Below are 16,240 nucleotides of genomic sequence, written 5' to 3' on the forward strand. Positions count from 1 at the left end.
GGGCATTTAGTGCTACAAATTTCCCTCTAGACACTACTTTAAATGTGTCCCACAGATTCTGGTACGTTGTGTCTTTGTTCTCATTGGTTTCAAGTAATTTCTTTATTTCTGCCTTAATTTCATTATTTACCCAGCAGTCATTCAGGAGCAGGTAGTTCAGTTTTCATGTAATTCTGCAGTTTTGAGTGAGATTCTTAATCCTGATTTCTAATTTGATTGCACTGTGTTCTGAGAGACTGTTATGATTTCCATTCTTTTGCATTTGCTGAGGAGTGTTTTACTTCCAATTATGTGGTCAATTTTAGAATAAATGTGTTGTGGTGCTGAGAATAATATACACTCTGTTGATTTGGGTGGGAGAGTTCTGTAGATGTCTATTAGGTCTGCTTGGTCCAGAGCTGAGTTAACGTTCTGAATATCCTTGTTAATTTTCTGTCTTGTTGAACTGTCTAATATTGACAGTGGGATGTTAAAGTCTCCCACTATTATTGTGTGGGAGTCTAAGTGTCTTTGTAGGTCTCTAAGAACTTGCTGTATGAATCTGGGTGCTCCTGTATTGAGTGCATATATATTTAGGATAGTTAGCTCTTCTTGTTGCATTGATCCCTTTACCATTATGTAATGCCCTTCTTTGTCTCTTTTGATCTTCATTGATTTAAAGCCTGTTTTATCAGAGACTAAGACTGTAACCCCTGCTTTTTTTGCTTTCCATTTGCTTGGTAAATATTCCTCCATCCCTTTATTTTGATGTGTGTCTTTGCACATGAGATGGGTCTCCTGAATACAGCACACTGATGGGTGTTGACTCTTTATCCAATTTGCCAGTCTGTGTCGTTTAATTGGGGCATTTAGCCCGTTTACATTTAAGGTTAATATTGTTATATGTGAATTTGATCCTGTCATTATGATGCTAGCTGGTTATTTTGCCCATTAGTTGATGCAGTTTGTTCATAGTGTCAATGGTCTTTAAAATTTGATATGTTGTTGCTGTGGCTGGCACTGGTTGTTCCTTTCCACATTTAGTGCTTCCTTCAGGAACTCTTGTAAGGCAGGCCTGGTGGTGACAAAATCTCTCAGAATTTGCTTGTCCGTAAAGGATTTTATTTCTCCTTCGCTTATGAAGCTTAGTTTGGCTGGATGTGAAATTCCGGGTTGAAAATTCTTTTCTTTAAGAATGTTCAATATTGGCACCCACTCTTTTCTGGCTTGTAGGGTTTCTGCAGGGAGATCTGCTGTTAGTCTGATGGGCTTCCCTTTGTGGGTGACCTGACCTTTCTCTCTCGCTGCCCTTAAAATTTTTTCCTTCATTTCAACCTTGCTGAATCTGATGATTATGTGTCTTGGGGTTACTCTTTTCAAGGAGTATCTTTGTGGTATTCTCTGTATTTCCTGAATTTGAATGTTGGCCTCTCTTGCTAGGTTGGGAAAGTTCTCCTGGCTAATATCCTGAAGGGTGTTTTCCAACTTGGTTCCATTCTCCCCGTCACTTTCAGGTACACCAATCAAACATAGATTTGGTTTTTTCACATAGTCCCATATTTCTTGGAAGCTTTGTTCATTCCTTTTTGTTCTTTTTTCTGTAATCTTGTCTTCTCACTTTATTTCATTAATCTGATCTTCAATCTCTTATATCCTTTCTTCTGCTTGATCGAGTCAGCTATTGATACTTGTGTATGCTTCACGAAGTTCTCGTGCTGTGTTTTTCAGCTCCATCAGGTGATTTATGTTCTTCTCTAAACTGGTTATTCTAGTTAGCAATACGTCTAATCTTTTTTCAATGTTCTTAGCTTTCTTGCATTGGGATAGAACATGCTCCTTTAGCTTGGAGTAGTTAGTTATTACCCACCTTCTGAAGCATACTTCTGTCAATTTGTCAAACTCATTCTCCATCCAGTTTTCTTCTCTTGCTGGCAAGGAGTTGCCATCCTTTGGAAGAGAAGAGGCATTCTGGTTTTTGGAATTTTCAGCCTTTTGTACTGGTTTCTCCCCATCTTCATGGATTTCCTTACCTTTGGTGTTTGATGTTGGTGACCTTCAGATGCGATCTCTGAGTGGATGTCCTTTTTGTTGATGTTGATGTTATTCCTTTTTGTTTGTTAGTTTTCCTTCTAACAGTCAGGCCCCTCTGCTGCAGGTCTGCTGGAGTTTGCTGGAGTTCCACTCCAGACCCTGTTTGCTGGGTATCACCAGTGGAGGCTGCCGAACAGCAAAGATTGCTGCCTGTTCCTTCCTCTGGAAGCTTTGTCCCAGAGGGTCACCTGCCAGAGGCCAGCTGGAGCTCTCCTGTATGAGGTGTCTGTCGGCCCCTACTGGAAGGTGTCTCCCAGTCAGGAGACACGGGGGTCAGTGACCCATTTGAGGAGGCAGTCTGACCTTTAGCAGAGCTTGAATGCTGTGCTGGGAGATCTGCTGCTCTCTTCAGAGCCATCAGGAAGGAACCTTTAAGTCTGCTGAAACTGTGCCCATAGCCGCCCCTTCCCCCAGGTGCTCTATCCCAGGGAGATGGGGGTTTTATCTATAAGCCCCTGACGGGAGACGCTGCCTTTTTTGTCAGAGATGCCCTGCCCAGAGAGGAGGAATCTAGAGAGGCAGTCTCAGCCTTGCTGAGCTGTGTTGCGTTCCACCTAGTTCGATCTTCCAGGCAGCTTTGTTTACACTGTGAGGGTAAAACTGCCTACTCAAGCCTCAGCAATGGCAGACACCCCTCCTCCCACCAGGTTCGAGTATCCCAGGTTGAGCTCAGACTGCTGGGCTGGCAGTGAGAATTTCAAGCCAGTGGATCTTAGCTTGCTGGGCTCTGTGGGGGTAGGACCTGCCGAACCAGGCCACTGGCTCCCTGGCTTCAGCCCCCTTTCCAGGGGAGTGAATGGTTCTGTCTCACTGGCGTTCCAAGGCACCACTAGGGTATGAAAAAAAAACTCCTGCAGCTAGCTTGGTGTCTGCCCAAACGGCCACCCAGTTTTGTGCTTGAAACCCAGGCCCCGGTGGCACAGGCACCAGAGGGAATCTCCTGGTCTGCAGGTTGTGAAGACTGTGTGAAAAGTGCAGTATCTGGGCCAGAGTGCACCATTCCTCATGGCTCAGTCCCTAATGGCTTCCCTTGGCTAGGAGAGGGAGTTTCTAGACCCGTTGCACTTCCTGGGTGAGACAGTGCCCCATCCTGCTTCAGCTCACCCTCCGTGGGCTGCACTGACTGTCCCACCAGTCCCAGTGAGATGACTCAGGTACCTCAGTTGAAAATGCAGAAATCACCCACATTCTGCGTCAATCTCTCTGGGAGCTGCAGACCAGAGCTGTTCCTATTCGGCCATCTTGCCAGCAAATCCCAACAATAATTTATTGTACATTTTAAAATAATTAAGAGTATAATTTGATTGTAACACAAAGAAAGGATAAGTGCTGGAGGTGATGGCTACCCCACTCACTCTGATGTGATTTTACACATTGTAGGCCTATATCAAAATATCTCATGTGTATAAATCACATAAATATATATACTCACTATGTATCCATAAAAATTAAAAACAGAAAATAAGGGGAACAAAAGAAAAAGATCTAATCATAAGCTGTCTCCAAGAAACTCATTGTAGATCCAGAAACAGTAAGCTGAATGTGAAAGGATGAAGAAAGATATTTATGCAAATAATAACCAAAAGAGTGCTAGGTAGCTACACTAATACCAGAAAAACAAAAAACAACAATAACAAAAAAAACAGACTTTACGTAAAAAACTGTTACAAGAGACAAAGAAGGACATTATACAACTGGAAAAGTGTTAATAAAAAAAATCAATTGCAAACATATGTGGATCAAAGAAAATAGAACCAAATATATAAAGCAAACACTGACAGATTTAAATGAAAAAATGCAGAGTTTGGTAATAATAGTTGGACACTTCATTGCTCTGCTTTCATTAATGGATAGAATATCCAGACAGAAGATCAGTAAGAAAACAGAGTATTTGAATAATGGTATAAGCCAAGTAGGCCTAAGAGAAGTATGTGGAATACTCCACCTACCAACAGCAGAATATGCATTATTCTCAAGTGCACAAGAAACATTCTACAGGGAAGCCCACAGATTAGGGTACAAAATAAATCTCAGTAAATTTAAAAAGACTGAAATAATAAAAAAAAAAATTCTGACCATAAAAGGATAAAGCTAGAAATCAGTAACAGAAAAAATTTTTTAACATGGATATTAACGTTTAATGGATCAAATAAGAAAGCACAAAGGAAATTTAAAAATACTTAGAAATGAGTGAAAAAGAGACTGTATCACAACTTATGGGATGCAGCCAAGAGTATGCCTATAGGGAGATTTATAGCAATAAATGCCTATTTTCAAAAAGAAAGAAATCAATAACTTTACACCTTCAGCAACTAGCAAAGAAGGATCAAACTAAACCCAAAGCTAGCAGAAGGAAGGATATAATACATATTAGAGCAAAGATAAGTGAACAGAAAATAGAAAACTACAAAGAACCAAAAAATCCAAAAGCTGATTCCTTAAATAAAACAAAATTCATAAGCTTTTAGCTAGATTGACTAAAGAAAAAAATTCAAAGAACTAAAATCAGCAATGAAAGTGACATTACAAAAAAAAATGGGTTATAAGAGAATACTATGAACAACTGTACACTAATAAATTAAGTAACTCAATGAAATAGACACATTTCCTAAAAGCACACACATTACTAAAACTGACTCAAGAAGAAACAGAAAATCTCAACATACTTATAACAAGTAAAGAGATATATCAGTAATTTTTTTAAAAACTGCCCAAGGGCAAAAAATCCAGGGTAAGATGGCTTCACTGGTCAATTCTATCAAATTAAAGAAGTAATACTAATCTTCCTCAAACATTTCCAAAAATTAGAAGGGAATACTTCCTAACTAATTCCCTTGAGTTTTATAATGCCAGCCAGCATTATCTTGATGCCAAAGCCAAAAAAAGACTTCACAGGAAAATAAAATTACAGGCTAATATCCCTTATGAATACAGATGCAAAAAATTATCAATAAAATACTAGCAAACCAAATTTGGCAGCATATTAAAAACATTACATACTATGACCAAGTTGGATCTATCCCAGGAATGCAAGAGTGGTTCAATATAAGAAAATTAATCAGTGTAAGACACCACATTAATAAAACAAATGAATAAACACATGATCATATCAATGATGCAGGAAAAAAATACAAAACCCAATACCATTCAAGGATAATAAAACTCAGAAAACAGAGGAAAGGAAGCAAAGTTCCTCAACATAATAAAGCGCATATATAAAAAACTCACAGGTAACATACTCCATAGTGAAAGACTGAAACATTCCCCACTAAGATCACGAACAGGCAAAGGATAGTGCTTTCACCACTGCAATTCAACACTGTATTAAAAGTTCTAGCCAGAGCAAATAGGCAAGAAAAAGAAATAAAAGACATTCAAATTGAAAGGCAGAAGTAAAACTACTCTATTTGCAAATAACATTATTTAGCAAATAATCCACAAAAAATCTACGAGCTAACAAATGGTTTTGGCGAAGTTGCAGAGTACAAAATCAACACATAACAATTAGGTTTTTTGTTAAAAAAATACTCCAACAATGAACCATCCAAAAGGAAATTCAGAAAACAATCCCATTTATGATAGTGTCCAGTAGAATAAAATATTTAGTGTTATGGTCTGAATGTTTGTGCCCTTCACAACTTCATATGTTGAAATCTAATACCATTGCAATAGTATGAAGAGGCATGGCCTTTAGGAGGTGATTAGGAAGCTCTGCCTTCCTTCATGAATGAGATAAGTGTCCTTATAACTTAATGGACAAAGTAGTGGCTTGACAACCTGGAGAGACAGGTTTAGATACTGTGCTGCCAATAAGCAGAAATTTTATTTTTGATAAGCTTACATAAAGTAATAATGTTTTTCCAAAAATAAGACTTAGTCAAATGGCCCCTTTTAACTTCTAAAATGTTTTAATACATCAAATCTGATTTGAATATTTAATATAGCAAGTATGGATAATTCCAGGAAGATGGTGATCTAAGGGATCAAACCAGAGCTGAGGAGACAGGTAGCACTGGCAGGTTTAAGAGATTAGATACAGGCCGGGCACAGTGGCTCACGCCTGTAATCCCAACACTTTGGGAGGCCAAGGCGGGCAGATCACCTAAGGTTGGGAGTTCGAGACCAGCCTGACCAACATAGAGAAACCCCATCTCTACTAAAAATACAAAAGTATCCAGGCATGGTGGCACATGCCTCTAATCCCAGCTACTTCGGAGGCTGAGGTAGGAGAATCACTTGAACCCAGAAGGTGGAGGTTGCAGTGAGCTGAGATCATGCCATTGCACTCTGGCCTGGGCACCAACAGTGAAACTCCATCTCAAAAAAAAAAGATTGGATACAAACAGGAAGGAGCAAATAAATATTGTGGATAATGATATAGCCTGGTTCCTCACTGTTGGAGAAAGAAGTTATAAAGATGGAAAACAGAAAGGCTATGGGGTTAAGATTGAAACTGGGAAATGTCTATGTAAACTCATTGTTTAAAAAATACGTATAAACAGACCAATACAAAAATAAGTGTACACGTGTATTTCTCTGTGTGTGTATGTACACATACATACATATATTTCCTAACTCTGTCAATTGAGAGGGTCTGAGGCAGTGACAGCCTCTAGCAATGAGCACCCAGATCTTGGTTTTTAAATTCCATCCTCCACTAGAAAGAACAATGTCCTTTGGAGAAATGGCTGATGGCAGAGGTAGTGCAGGAAAAGGACAAGATGGGCCACGCATATCTGTTGTGCCACAGAGTAATTACTCAAAAATTGATGTGGGAAGCAGGCTGAAAATGGAATAGGTAACTCCAAAACTCCATCCCAAACTAAAGCAACAATTAAGCTGGAAAAACAAAAAAAAACCCTCTCAGCATCAAGCTTTTCAGAATTCTCCAATCTAATTAAAAACTTAGTACACCCAGAACATTCCTGGTGTGGCTTGCTGATGCCTGTGCCAAAGTGGACAGTATGCACTTCGTTTTCAGAGAACTGTAGTTGTGTATTTTGATCTGTCTATGCAGGCTCTCTGAAGAAGTGGCTCACAGGCTTGTCTTTGTTTTGCCTGCCTTGGAACTTTCTCAGGGCTAGTCTTCCAGGAAGTGCTAGTTGAAAACATTTAAAGGCAATTATCTGGCCTCAGCAGCCAGATGAGAAAAGCAGCAGATGGAATGATAAAACTGGGAGTGGAAAAACTGGGAAGGAAATACATGAGGGCCAGGGTGGGGATAAGGGGTTTGAAAAGCTCCTGCATAAACCAGGGAATTGAGGTTATGTGCAAGGCCAGGGTAATATGCACGCTCACAAAAAACCTGAGAGGAACCTAAGCTTTCAGTCTGGTTGACCTTCAGGCTCAGTGTAAGCAGGAAGTAAAGTTTTACACACAGACGTAAATGGCCTGGCAAACCATTACAAGAGCGCCCTAAAACAGGGCCAATATGCAAAGACCAGAAGAGTTTTTTGTTTCGTTTTGGCTTTGGGCATTTAAAGAAATCTCTGTCAGATCACAAACTGACCACTAAACTAACAGAACAGAGGTTTCAGTGACCACATACAACAAAGAACTTTACAAAAATAGTTTTGAAAAGTCACAAAATAAACAAACTGCAAAATAAACAGCAACAACAAATTCTGGGGAAAAGAATCTGATTTCTAGAATTAACACATTTTAATATTCAAAATGTTCAGTTTTCAATAAAAAATTATGAGGAATGCAAAGAAGATAATACGACCCACAGACACACAGAAAAAAGAAATGAATAAAACCAGTCCTCAAAGACACCTTTTTATTGGTCTTACTAGATAAAGAATTTAAATCAACTGTTCTAAATGTGCGCAAACAGCAAAATGAAACCAGACAAAGAACTAACAGAAACCAGGTGAACGATGCCATGCCAAATACAAAATATTAATATACAGAACAAAATTACAAAAATGTAATTAGGACTGTCTGGAGCTGACAAGTACAAAAACTAAATCTTTTTTAAATCAGTGAAGGATTTAATAACAGAATGGAGCTCAAAGAGAACAAAGAATCAGCAAAATTGAAGACACTAATGGAGATTACTCATTCTGTGGAGCAGAGAAAAAGAATGGTGAAAAATGGACAGTGCCTAAGAGATCCACGAGACAACATCAAGCATACCAATAAGTTAATAAGAAGAGTTGCTGACGAAGAGAGGGGAACCAAAAAATATCTGAAGAAATAATGTCTGAAGACCTTCCAAATTGATGAAAGACATGAATCTCTATGTCCAAGACTCTCAAGAAACTATAATTAGGATAAGCTCAAAGAACTTCAAACTGAGAGAAATAATAAATTGTCACAAGACAAAGAATCTCGAAAGTAGCAAGAGATAAGGGACTAACCATGTACAAAGGATCTGAAATAAGATTAACAGCCAGCCTTTTATTAGGAACCATGAAGGCCAGAGGCAGTAGGATAATGGCACCTTTCAAGTGCCAAAAGAAAAAAAATATATCAAAAATTCTACATTTGGCAAAACTGCCTTTCAAAAATGAAGGAGAAATTAAAACATTCCTAGATCAATTTATTCCTGAGAGAATTTATTAGTACTAGATCTGTCCTACAAGAAATGCAAAAGGAAGTCCTTAAGGTTGAAACAAAAGGACATTAGACAGTAACTCCAATCCAAACACACAAAAAATTCAAATGGTAAAAGTAACTACTGTAAGTAAATGCAAAAGCCAGTCTTATTGTATTCTTGGCTTTTATGTTCTCTCTTTTTTCTATATGATTTAAAAGACAAATACTTAATAATTATAAATCTATGGTAATGTGCACACTATTTATGAAGGCATAAAATGTGACAATAAGAAGACAAAGGACAGGGACAAAGCTGTATAGGAGCAGAGTTTTTATATAATATTAAGGCTTAGTTAGTATTAATGCAAGCTAGACTGTTATAAATTCAATATGCTAATTGCAATTCCAAGTATTAACACTAGGTAAATAATGACTACAAAGAAATACAAAAGGAATTAAAATGACACATTAGAAAAAAACGAACACAAAAGAAGGCATACACAGAAAAACTGAAAACAAAAAAGATGTAATACGTATGGAAAACAAATAGCAAAATGGCATAAGTCCTTTCTCAGTTTATCATTTACTCTAAATGTAAGTAAACTAAACTCCCAACTAAAAGACAGAAATTGGCAAAATAGGCTGGGCCACAGTGGCTCACACCTGTAATCCCAGCACTTTGGGAGGCCGAGGCAGGCAGATCACGAGGTCAGGAGTTTGAGACCAGCTTGACCAATACGGTGAAACCCCGTCTCTACTGAAAAAAAAAAAAGAAAAAAATACAAAAATTAGACAGGTGTAGTGGTGTGCACCTATAATCCCAGCTACTCAGGAGGCTGAGGCAGAAGAACTGCCTGAACACTGGAGGCAGAGGTTGCAGAGAGTTAAGATCGCACCACTGCACTCCAGCCTGGGTGACACAGTAAGACTCTGTCTCAAAAATAAAATAAAATAAAAAAATAAAAATAAATTGGCAAAATAAATACAAATATATGATCCAGGTACATATTGTCGACAAGACACTCTCTTTAGATACAAACACACAACACAATAGGTTGAAATTGAAATGACAGAAGAGGATAGTAACCTAAAGAATGCCAGGGTGGCTATACTGAGACAAAAGACACTTTAAATCAAAAATTGTTACAAGAGAAAAACACTACATATTGATTAAAAAAAAAAAAAGTCAAGTCTACAAAGGAGACATAGTAACAGAAATAGAAATAAATCATCCTGAAGTTTACATGGAATTTCAAGGGATCTCAACTAGCCAAAACAATCTTGAAAACCCATGCATGTATGGTAAAATGATTTTCAACAAAGTTGTCAAGAACAGTCAATAGGGAAAGGACAATTTTTCTAACAAATAGTGTTGGTAAAACTGGATAGCCACAAGCAAAACAAAACAAAAACAAAAAAATTAACTCAAAATGAATCAAAGACCTAAATCTAAGAACTAAAGTTACAAAACTCATGGCAGAACACATAGGAGAATGGATTCGTGTGGCAATGTTTTCTTGGCTATAATATCAAAAACCACAGGCAACAAAAGTAAAAATAAATTGGACTACATCAAACTTAAAAATTGTGCATCAAAGAACACAGTTAACTGAATGAAAAGACAACCAACACAACAGGAGGAAATATTTGCAATTCATGTATCTGATGAGGAATTAATATAAAAAATATATAAAGAACCCCTACAACTCAAAACAAACAAAATAACCTGATTCAAAGATGGACAAAGGACTTGAACAGACATTTTCCATAAAAGATATATAAATGGTCAGCAAGCTTATGAAAATATGCTCAACATCACTTATCATTAGGGAAATATAAATCAAAACCACAGTGAAAAATTACCATACACCCATTACAATGGCTGCTATCAAAACAACAAAAGAAAATAACGAGTGTTGGCAAGGATATGGAGAAATCAGAATCCTGTACACTGAGGATGGGACTGTAAAATGGCGCACCTTCTGTAGAAAACAGGTCAGTGTTTCCTCAAGAAATTAAAAATAGAATTACCATAGGTTCCAGCCATACCACTGCTGAGTATATAACCAAAATAACTGAAAGAAGGATCTCAAAGAATAGTTGTACCCCATGTTCACAGTAGCATTATACACAACAGTTAAAAGGAGGAAGGAACCCAAATGTCCACTGACAGATGAATGAATAAACAAAACATGGGTACAATGAAATATCATTCAACATTAGAAAGGAGATAAATTCTGACACATGCTACAACACTGAGGAAGCTTGAGGACATTATGCTAGGTGAAATAAGCCAGTCACAATAAGACAAATACTGTATGATTTCACTTATATGAGATATAGCAAAAATAGTGAAACTCATAGAAACAGAATGTAGGATGGTGGTTGCCAGGGGCAAGGAGGAGGGGAAAATGGGGAGTTATGGTTTAATGGGTAGAGAATTTCAATTTCCCACAATGAAAAAGTTCTGGTGATTAGATGTACAATATGAATATACTTAACACTGCTTCTGAACTGTACATCCAAAAACAGTTAAGATTGCTAAAACAAAAAACTAACAATAAATAAAGATGCCTGCTTTGGCCACATATATTCAACATTGTACTAAAAATTCCAGCCAGAGCAATTAGGCTAAGTAAATAAATAAATAAACCCAAATTGGAAAGAAAGAAATAAAATAGTTTTGTTTGCAGATGACATGATCTTATATGCAGAAAATACTAAAGAATCCACAAAGAAACTACTAGAAGTAGGAAACAAATTCAGCAAAATTACAAGATACAAGATCAACACTCAAAAATTAGTTGTGTACTCATTACAATGAGCAGTCAAAAAGCAAATTAACAATTCCACTTACAATAGCATTGAAACAAAAGAAATTTTAGGCTTGTGGGCCATTACAGTCTCTGCTGCAACCAGTCAACTCTGCCCTCATAGTGTGAAAATACCCACAGGCTATACATAAATACATGAGTATGGCTGAGTCCCGATAAAACTTTATAGACTCTGAAGTCTGAATTTCATATAATTTACAACAGCATTTAAATGAAAAACTATTTAATAAATTTAAGCAAGGATATGCAACACTTGTACACTGAAAACTACAAAACATTAATGAAGGAAAGAAGACCTAGGGAAAAAAAATCTTATGTTCATTGATTATAAGATTTAATATTAAGATAACACTCCCCAAAGTGTTATCACCCACTCTAATACTTACCCAATGCAATACTTATCGAAAACTCAACATACTTTTTTGCAGAAATAGAAAAGCTAACTAAAAATTCCTACGGATTGCAAAGCACGCTGCTGTGGAAAACTGTCGGTTTCACAATAAATTAAATGTAAAATTACCATATCACCCAGCAATTTCACTCGTAGGTATATACCCAAAACAATTGAAAGCATGTATTCAAACAAATATTTGTACATGAATGCTCATAGGAGCACTATCCACAACAGCGAAACACAGGATGACCCCCAATGTCCATCAACAGATGAATGGATAAACAAAAGGTGGTATATCCATATAATAGAATATTGTTCAGTCATAAAAAGGGACAAAGTACTGATATACAACTACAACATAAATGGGTCTTGGAAACATTATTCTAAGTGAGAGATCAGACACAAATTGTATGATTCCATTCATATGCCATATCCAAACTAGGCAAATCTATAAAGACAGAAAGGAGATTATTGGTTGCTAGGGGCTGGGAGCAGAGGGGGGAAAAGGGAGCAACTCCTTATTAAGTTACAATACTGCTTATTAAGGGTGCTGTTTCCTTTTGGTGTGATGAAAATATTCCAGAAATAAATGGTGGTTATGGTTGTACAACATTGTGAATGTACTAAAGTCATTGAATTCTATACTTTAAAATGGCTTGTGAATTTCATGTGATGTGTGTTTTACCATAATTATTTTTTTTTAGTTAGAATCCCTCGAAAGTTATTACAAATATTCCATTTCTGCCCAGTCTCTAAGGCTGTCACAAAGCCTGCCACATCCTAACAACCCATGATCACCCTAGCCTACCAGGACTGTTTCTTTAAAAAACCATGAGTCCTAATGCTACACAATTCAATGGATTTTTTTTTTTTTTTTTTTTTTTTGAGACGGAGTCTCACTCTGTTGCCCAGGCTGGAGTGCAGTGGCATGATCTTGGCTCACTGCAACCTCCGACTCCCGGGTTCAAGTGATACTCCTGCCTCAGCCTCCTGACTAGCTGGGATTACAGGCACGTGCCACCACGCCCAGCTAATTTTTGTAATTTTAGTAGAGACAGGGTTTCACCATGTTGGTCAGGCTGGTCTCGAACTCCTGACCTCATGATCCACCCACCTCGGCCTTCCAAAGTGCTAGGATTACAGGCGTGAGCCAATGTGCCCGGCCTATTTGAATTTTTTAATCATATACTTTCTTTTGCTATCTCTTAAGTTTTCCCCGGACTGTACATGAATTATTCACTTTGTTGTACTACTTTTTTACGTAACTGCAAGACTGTCATCGGAAGTTTCACAATGTTACCTAATAAAGCCCACTGATAAACTGTTTTATGTTCCAGTTTCACAACTGTAAGATCACAAGATCTGCATTCACCTATATGACATTTTTGTCTTACTCTTCATCAACTCTCTATCAGAAATCGGCAAACATTTTCTGTAAAGGGTCACACAGTAAATATTTTAGGCTTGTGGGCCATTACAGTCTCTGCTGCAACCAGTCAACTCTGCCTTTGTAGTGTGAAAGTACCAACAGACAATACATAAATACATGAGTATAGCTGAGTCCCAATAAAACTTCATAGACAATGAAGTCTGAATTTCACATAATTTCCAAGCAAAATAATACTCTTGGTTTTTTTCCCTCAGCCACCTAAAAATATAAAAACCATCCTTCATTTGTGGACCATAAAAAAACAGACAGTAGGCTGCATTTGACCCATGAACTGTAATGTGACCTCTCCTCTATATTTTCCGGGATGTTATTTCTACTTTCATATGAATGTATAGACATTTTTTAAACCTCAATAATTACTTTTAAGCAAAACTGTGAAAAAATAAACAACTTACCTGGGATGTGATCATCTTCCACTAGTGTTGGCAGAGCAGAGAAAGCCGACAGGGGGTAGCTGAGAAATAAGAAAAGATCATGAGAAATGTCACTTGCCTAAAAAGGTCCACTTCCCAGCTGGCAAAACATCTCTAAAAGGGAGATACTCACACGTCCATGCATGACTCTGGCATGGTTATGTACTGCTTGGACACATTAGTTTTCAAATGTAAAAACGTTTGGTTTTCTACTGACTTATAAACAACTTATGCTGTACTCTAACAGAGTATGCAAACCAATATATTAAACTAATTAAGCAAGTTAGGAAAAGCCAAAGAATGGAACATAATACTTTCATTAAAACTGATGCTAAACAAAAATACTCAGGTTTTAATCTTTATTATAAACCAGAGACTCCCAACAAGGTTTTGAAAAAAGTGATGTGGTATTTTTCAGCCCAGTTTTTTTTGTTTGCTTTTTTGAGACAGAGTCCTGCCCTGTCACCCAGGCTGGAGTGCAATGGCACGATCTTGGCTCACTGCAACCTCTGCCTCCTGGGTTCAGGTGATTCTCCTGCCTCAGCCTCCCAAGTAGCTGGGACTACAGGTGCGCAGCACCACGTCTGGCTAATTTTTTGTATTTTTAGTAAAGACGGGGTTTCACCATGTTGGCCAGGCTGGTCTCGAACTCCTGACCTCGTGATCTGCCGGCCTCAGCCTCCCAAAGTGCTGGGATTACAAGGCGTGAGCCACTGCACCAGGCAGAGCCCAGTTTTTTTGGAAGGAAAACGAACTTGCTCTAACTTGGTTTCAGGTTCTCAAAACCATCTTTGGATTTTAAAAAGCAAACGGATTTTTACTTACTTTGTTGTCAATGCAGCAAACACCCACCTGAGTCCTCAAGCGACTCAGTGTCTGTTCTTGACTCTGCCACAACAAAATGTGTCAATGTCAACAGTCACTTAACATGTTAAGCTTGTTTCCTGTCCACTCCACCCCATCCCACCTTTTAAATAAAGCCGAAATAGATAACTTACAGACCTTTCTTGCAGCTGCACCTCTGATTCTGTAAGATCAAGATGGGGGCATCCGTACGTCTCTAGTTGTGCTGCAATGCGCCAGCAGCTCAACATCTAGAACGAGCAAGTAACGAATCCAGGCATGGAGGGTGCTGTCCTCCACTTGGCTGCTAAGCTCGGCCCTCCTCGTGATGCCTTCACAACTCCCCAAGAAGCGGTGCTGTCTGCTCCTTCGGCCTTGCCCTCCTCTGCCGCCACATCTGAATGGGCACAAAGCTCCCACCATCACCCAGCCTGTGGGAGTCTGGACAGGACACAAATCGAGCCTCTGCTCCTCCCACCCGTGCTCTAGATCTCTAATGAGGTCTCGGCCCAACTGGTCCGGTGTCCTCCTAGGAGGGCCCCTGCACCCTCACCGCCCCGCCCTTCCCTTCTCACCCCACAACAGACGTTTTGCTCCAAGACAGCTGGGCCTAAGCCCTTCAGTTCGAATCCTCATCCAAGACTGAAAGCTCCTACATCTTCCTGTCACTTGAGCCACAAGCTGGACCGTCTGGAAATGCCCACTGCTACTAGGGACACAGGCGAGGCCGGAAAGTGCGGGAGGGCCCGGGGTGCCTCCCTCCACGTGCGCGGCCTCACAGGTCAGTGGAAACAAGAAATCCCCCAATCCACAGCCATGATGCTTCAAAATACTTCCTGAAAGCGTCAGGCCATGAAGCTGCGACCTGCGAGGACATAGCAAGCGGGGTGACGCTGGGCAGAGGCTGCGTGTGGAGTCCGCGCCCGCAGGGTCCCTCCCCGCCCCGCGGGTGCTTCCCGCCACCCCGCTTGCCTCTGCGTCGCAGTGACAATGCGGGGATGCCGACTACAGGTGGTTGGAAGGAGACAGCGAGATTCTGAGGGGAAAGAATAAGGAGAGAAGCACGCATCTTTTGGGCAGAAGGCCCGTTTCCGCACGGTCCTGCCGAGGCCTCCGGGCATCCTTCATCTCCGGGAAGAGAAAATCCAACCTCACTTGTCACAGGCGCGGGACCTGCGTTCCCTTCGGGAGCAGAAGAACCAGGGCAGGATTAGGACCCAGGCCAGGCGGTAAAGCCGCTCCCTCTCTCCCACCTCCAGCCCAAGCGGCACCTCCAGTCCACCCTCGCTCCAGCCCTCCCTTACTCTACCCTCCGCGTCCTCTGCCCCGACTCAGGGAGATGCCGGGAGGCCTCCCTACCAGGCTGCACCGGAGAAAAACAAACCTTGAGCCACACCGCGCACATGCGCAGAAGGCCCGAAGCGGCTCCCGCGACCGGGGCCAAAAAGGGCACACTACATTTCCCACAAGTCCTCGCGCCGCTCTCTTAGAAAGTGCAAGCCACATTTCCCACAAGCCCTCGCGCCGCTCCCTGAGAAAGTGAAGACTACATTTCCCAAAAGCCCTCGCGCCGCTCCTTTAGAAATGGCATGAGGTTTCAGCCACATGGGGTAGTTAGTTCCCAGATGCACCCAGTGCAGTACTGCAGTTTTATTCGTTAGCTGAAATAAATTATGAGTATTTAAATTACACAGGT

At 39.8% G+C, this 16,240-nt stretch overlaps 1 pseudogene; it reads right to left on the reverse strand.

The window, feature by feature from the left end:
• Window positions 1-15,944, reverse strand: part of LOC100454321 (zinc finger protein 37A-like) — a 33,121-nt pseudogene extending 17,177 nt beyond the window's left edge.
• Window positions 15,945-16,240: the final 296 nt, after the last annotated feature.

The sequence above is a fragment of the Pongo abelii genome, chromosome 8, assembly GCF_028885655.2.
Source record: "Pongo abelii isolate AG06213 chromosome 8, NHGRI_mPonAbe1-v2.0_pri, whole genome shotgun sequence".
Lineage (NCBI taxonomy): Eukaryota > Metazoa > Chordata > Mammalia > Primates > Hominidae > Pongo > Pongo abelii.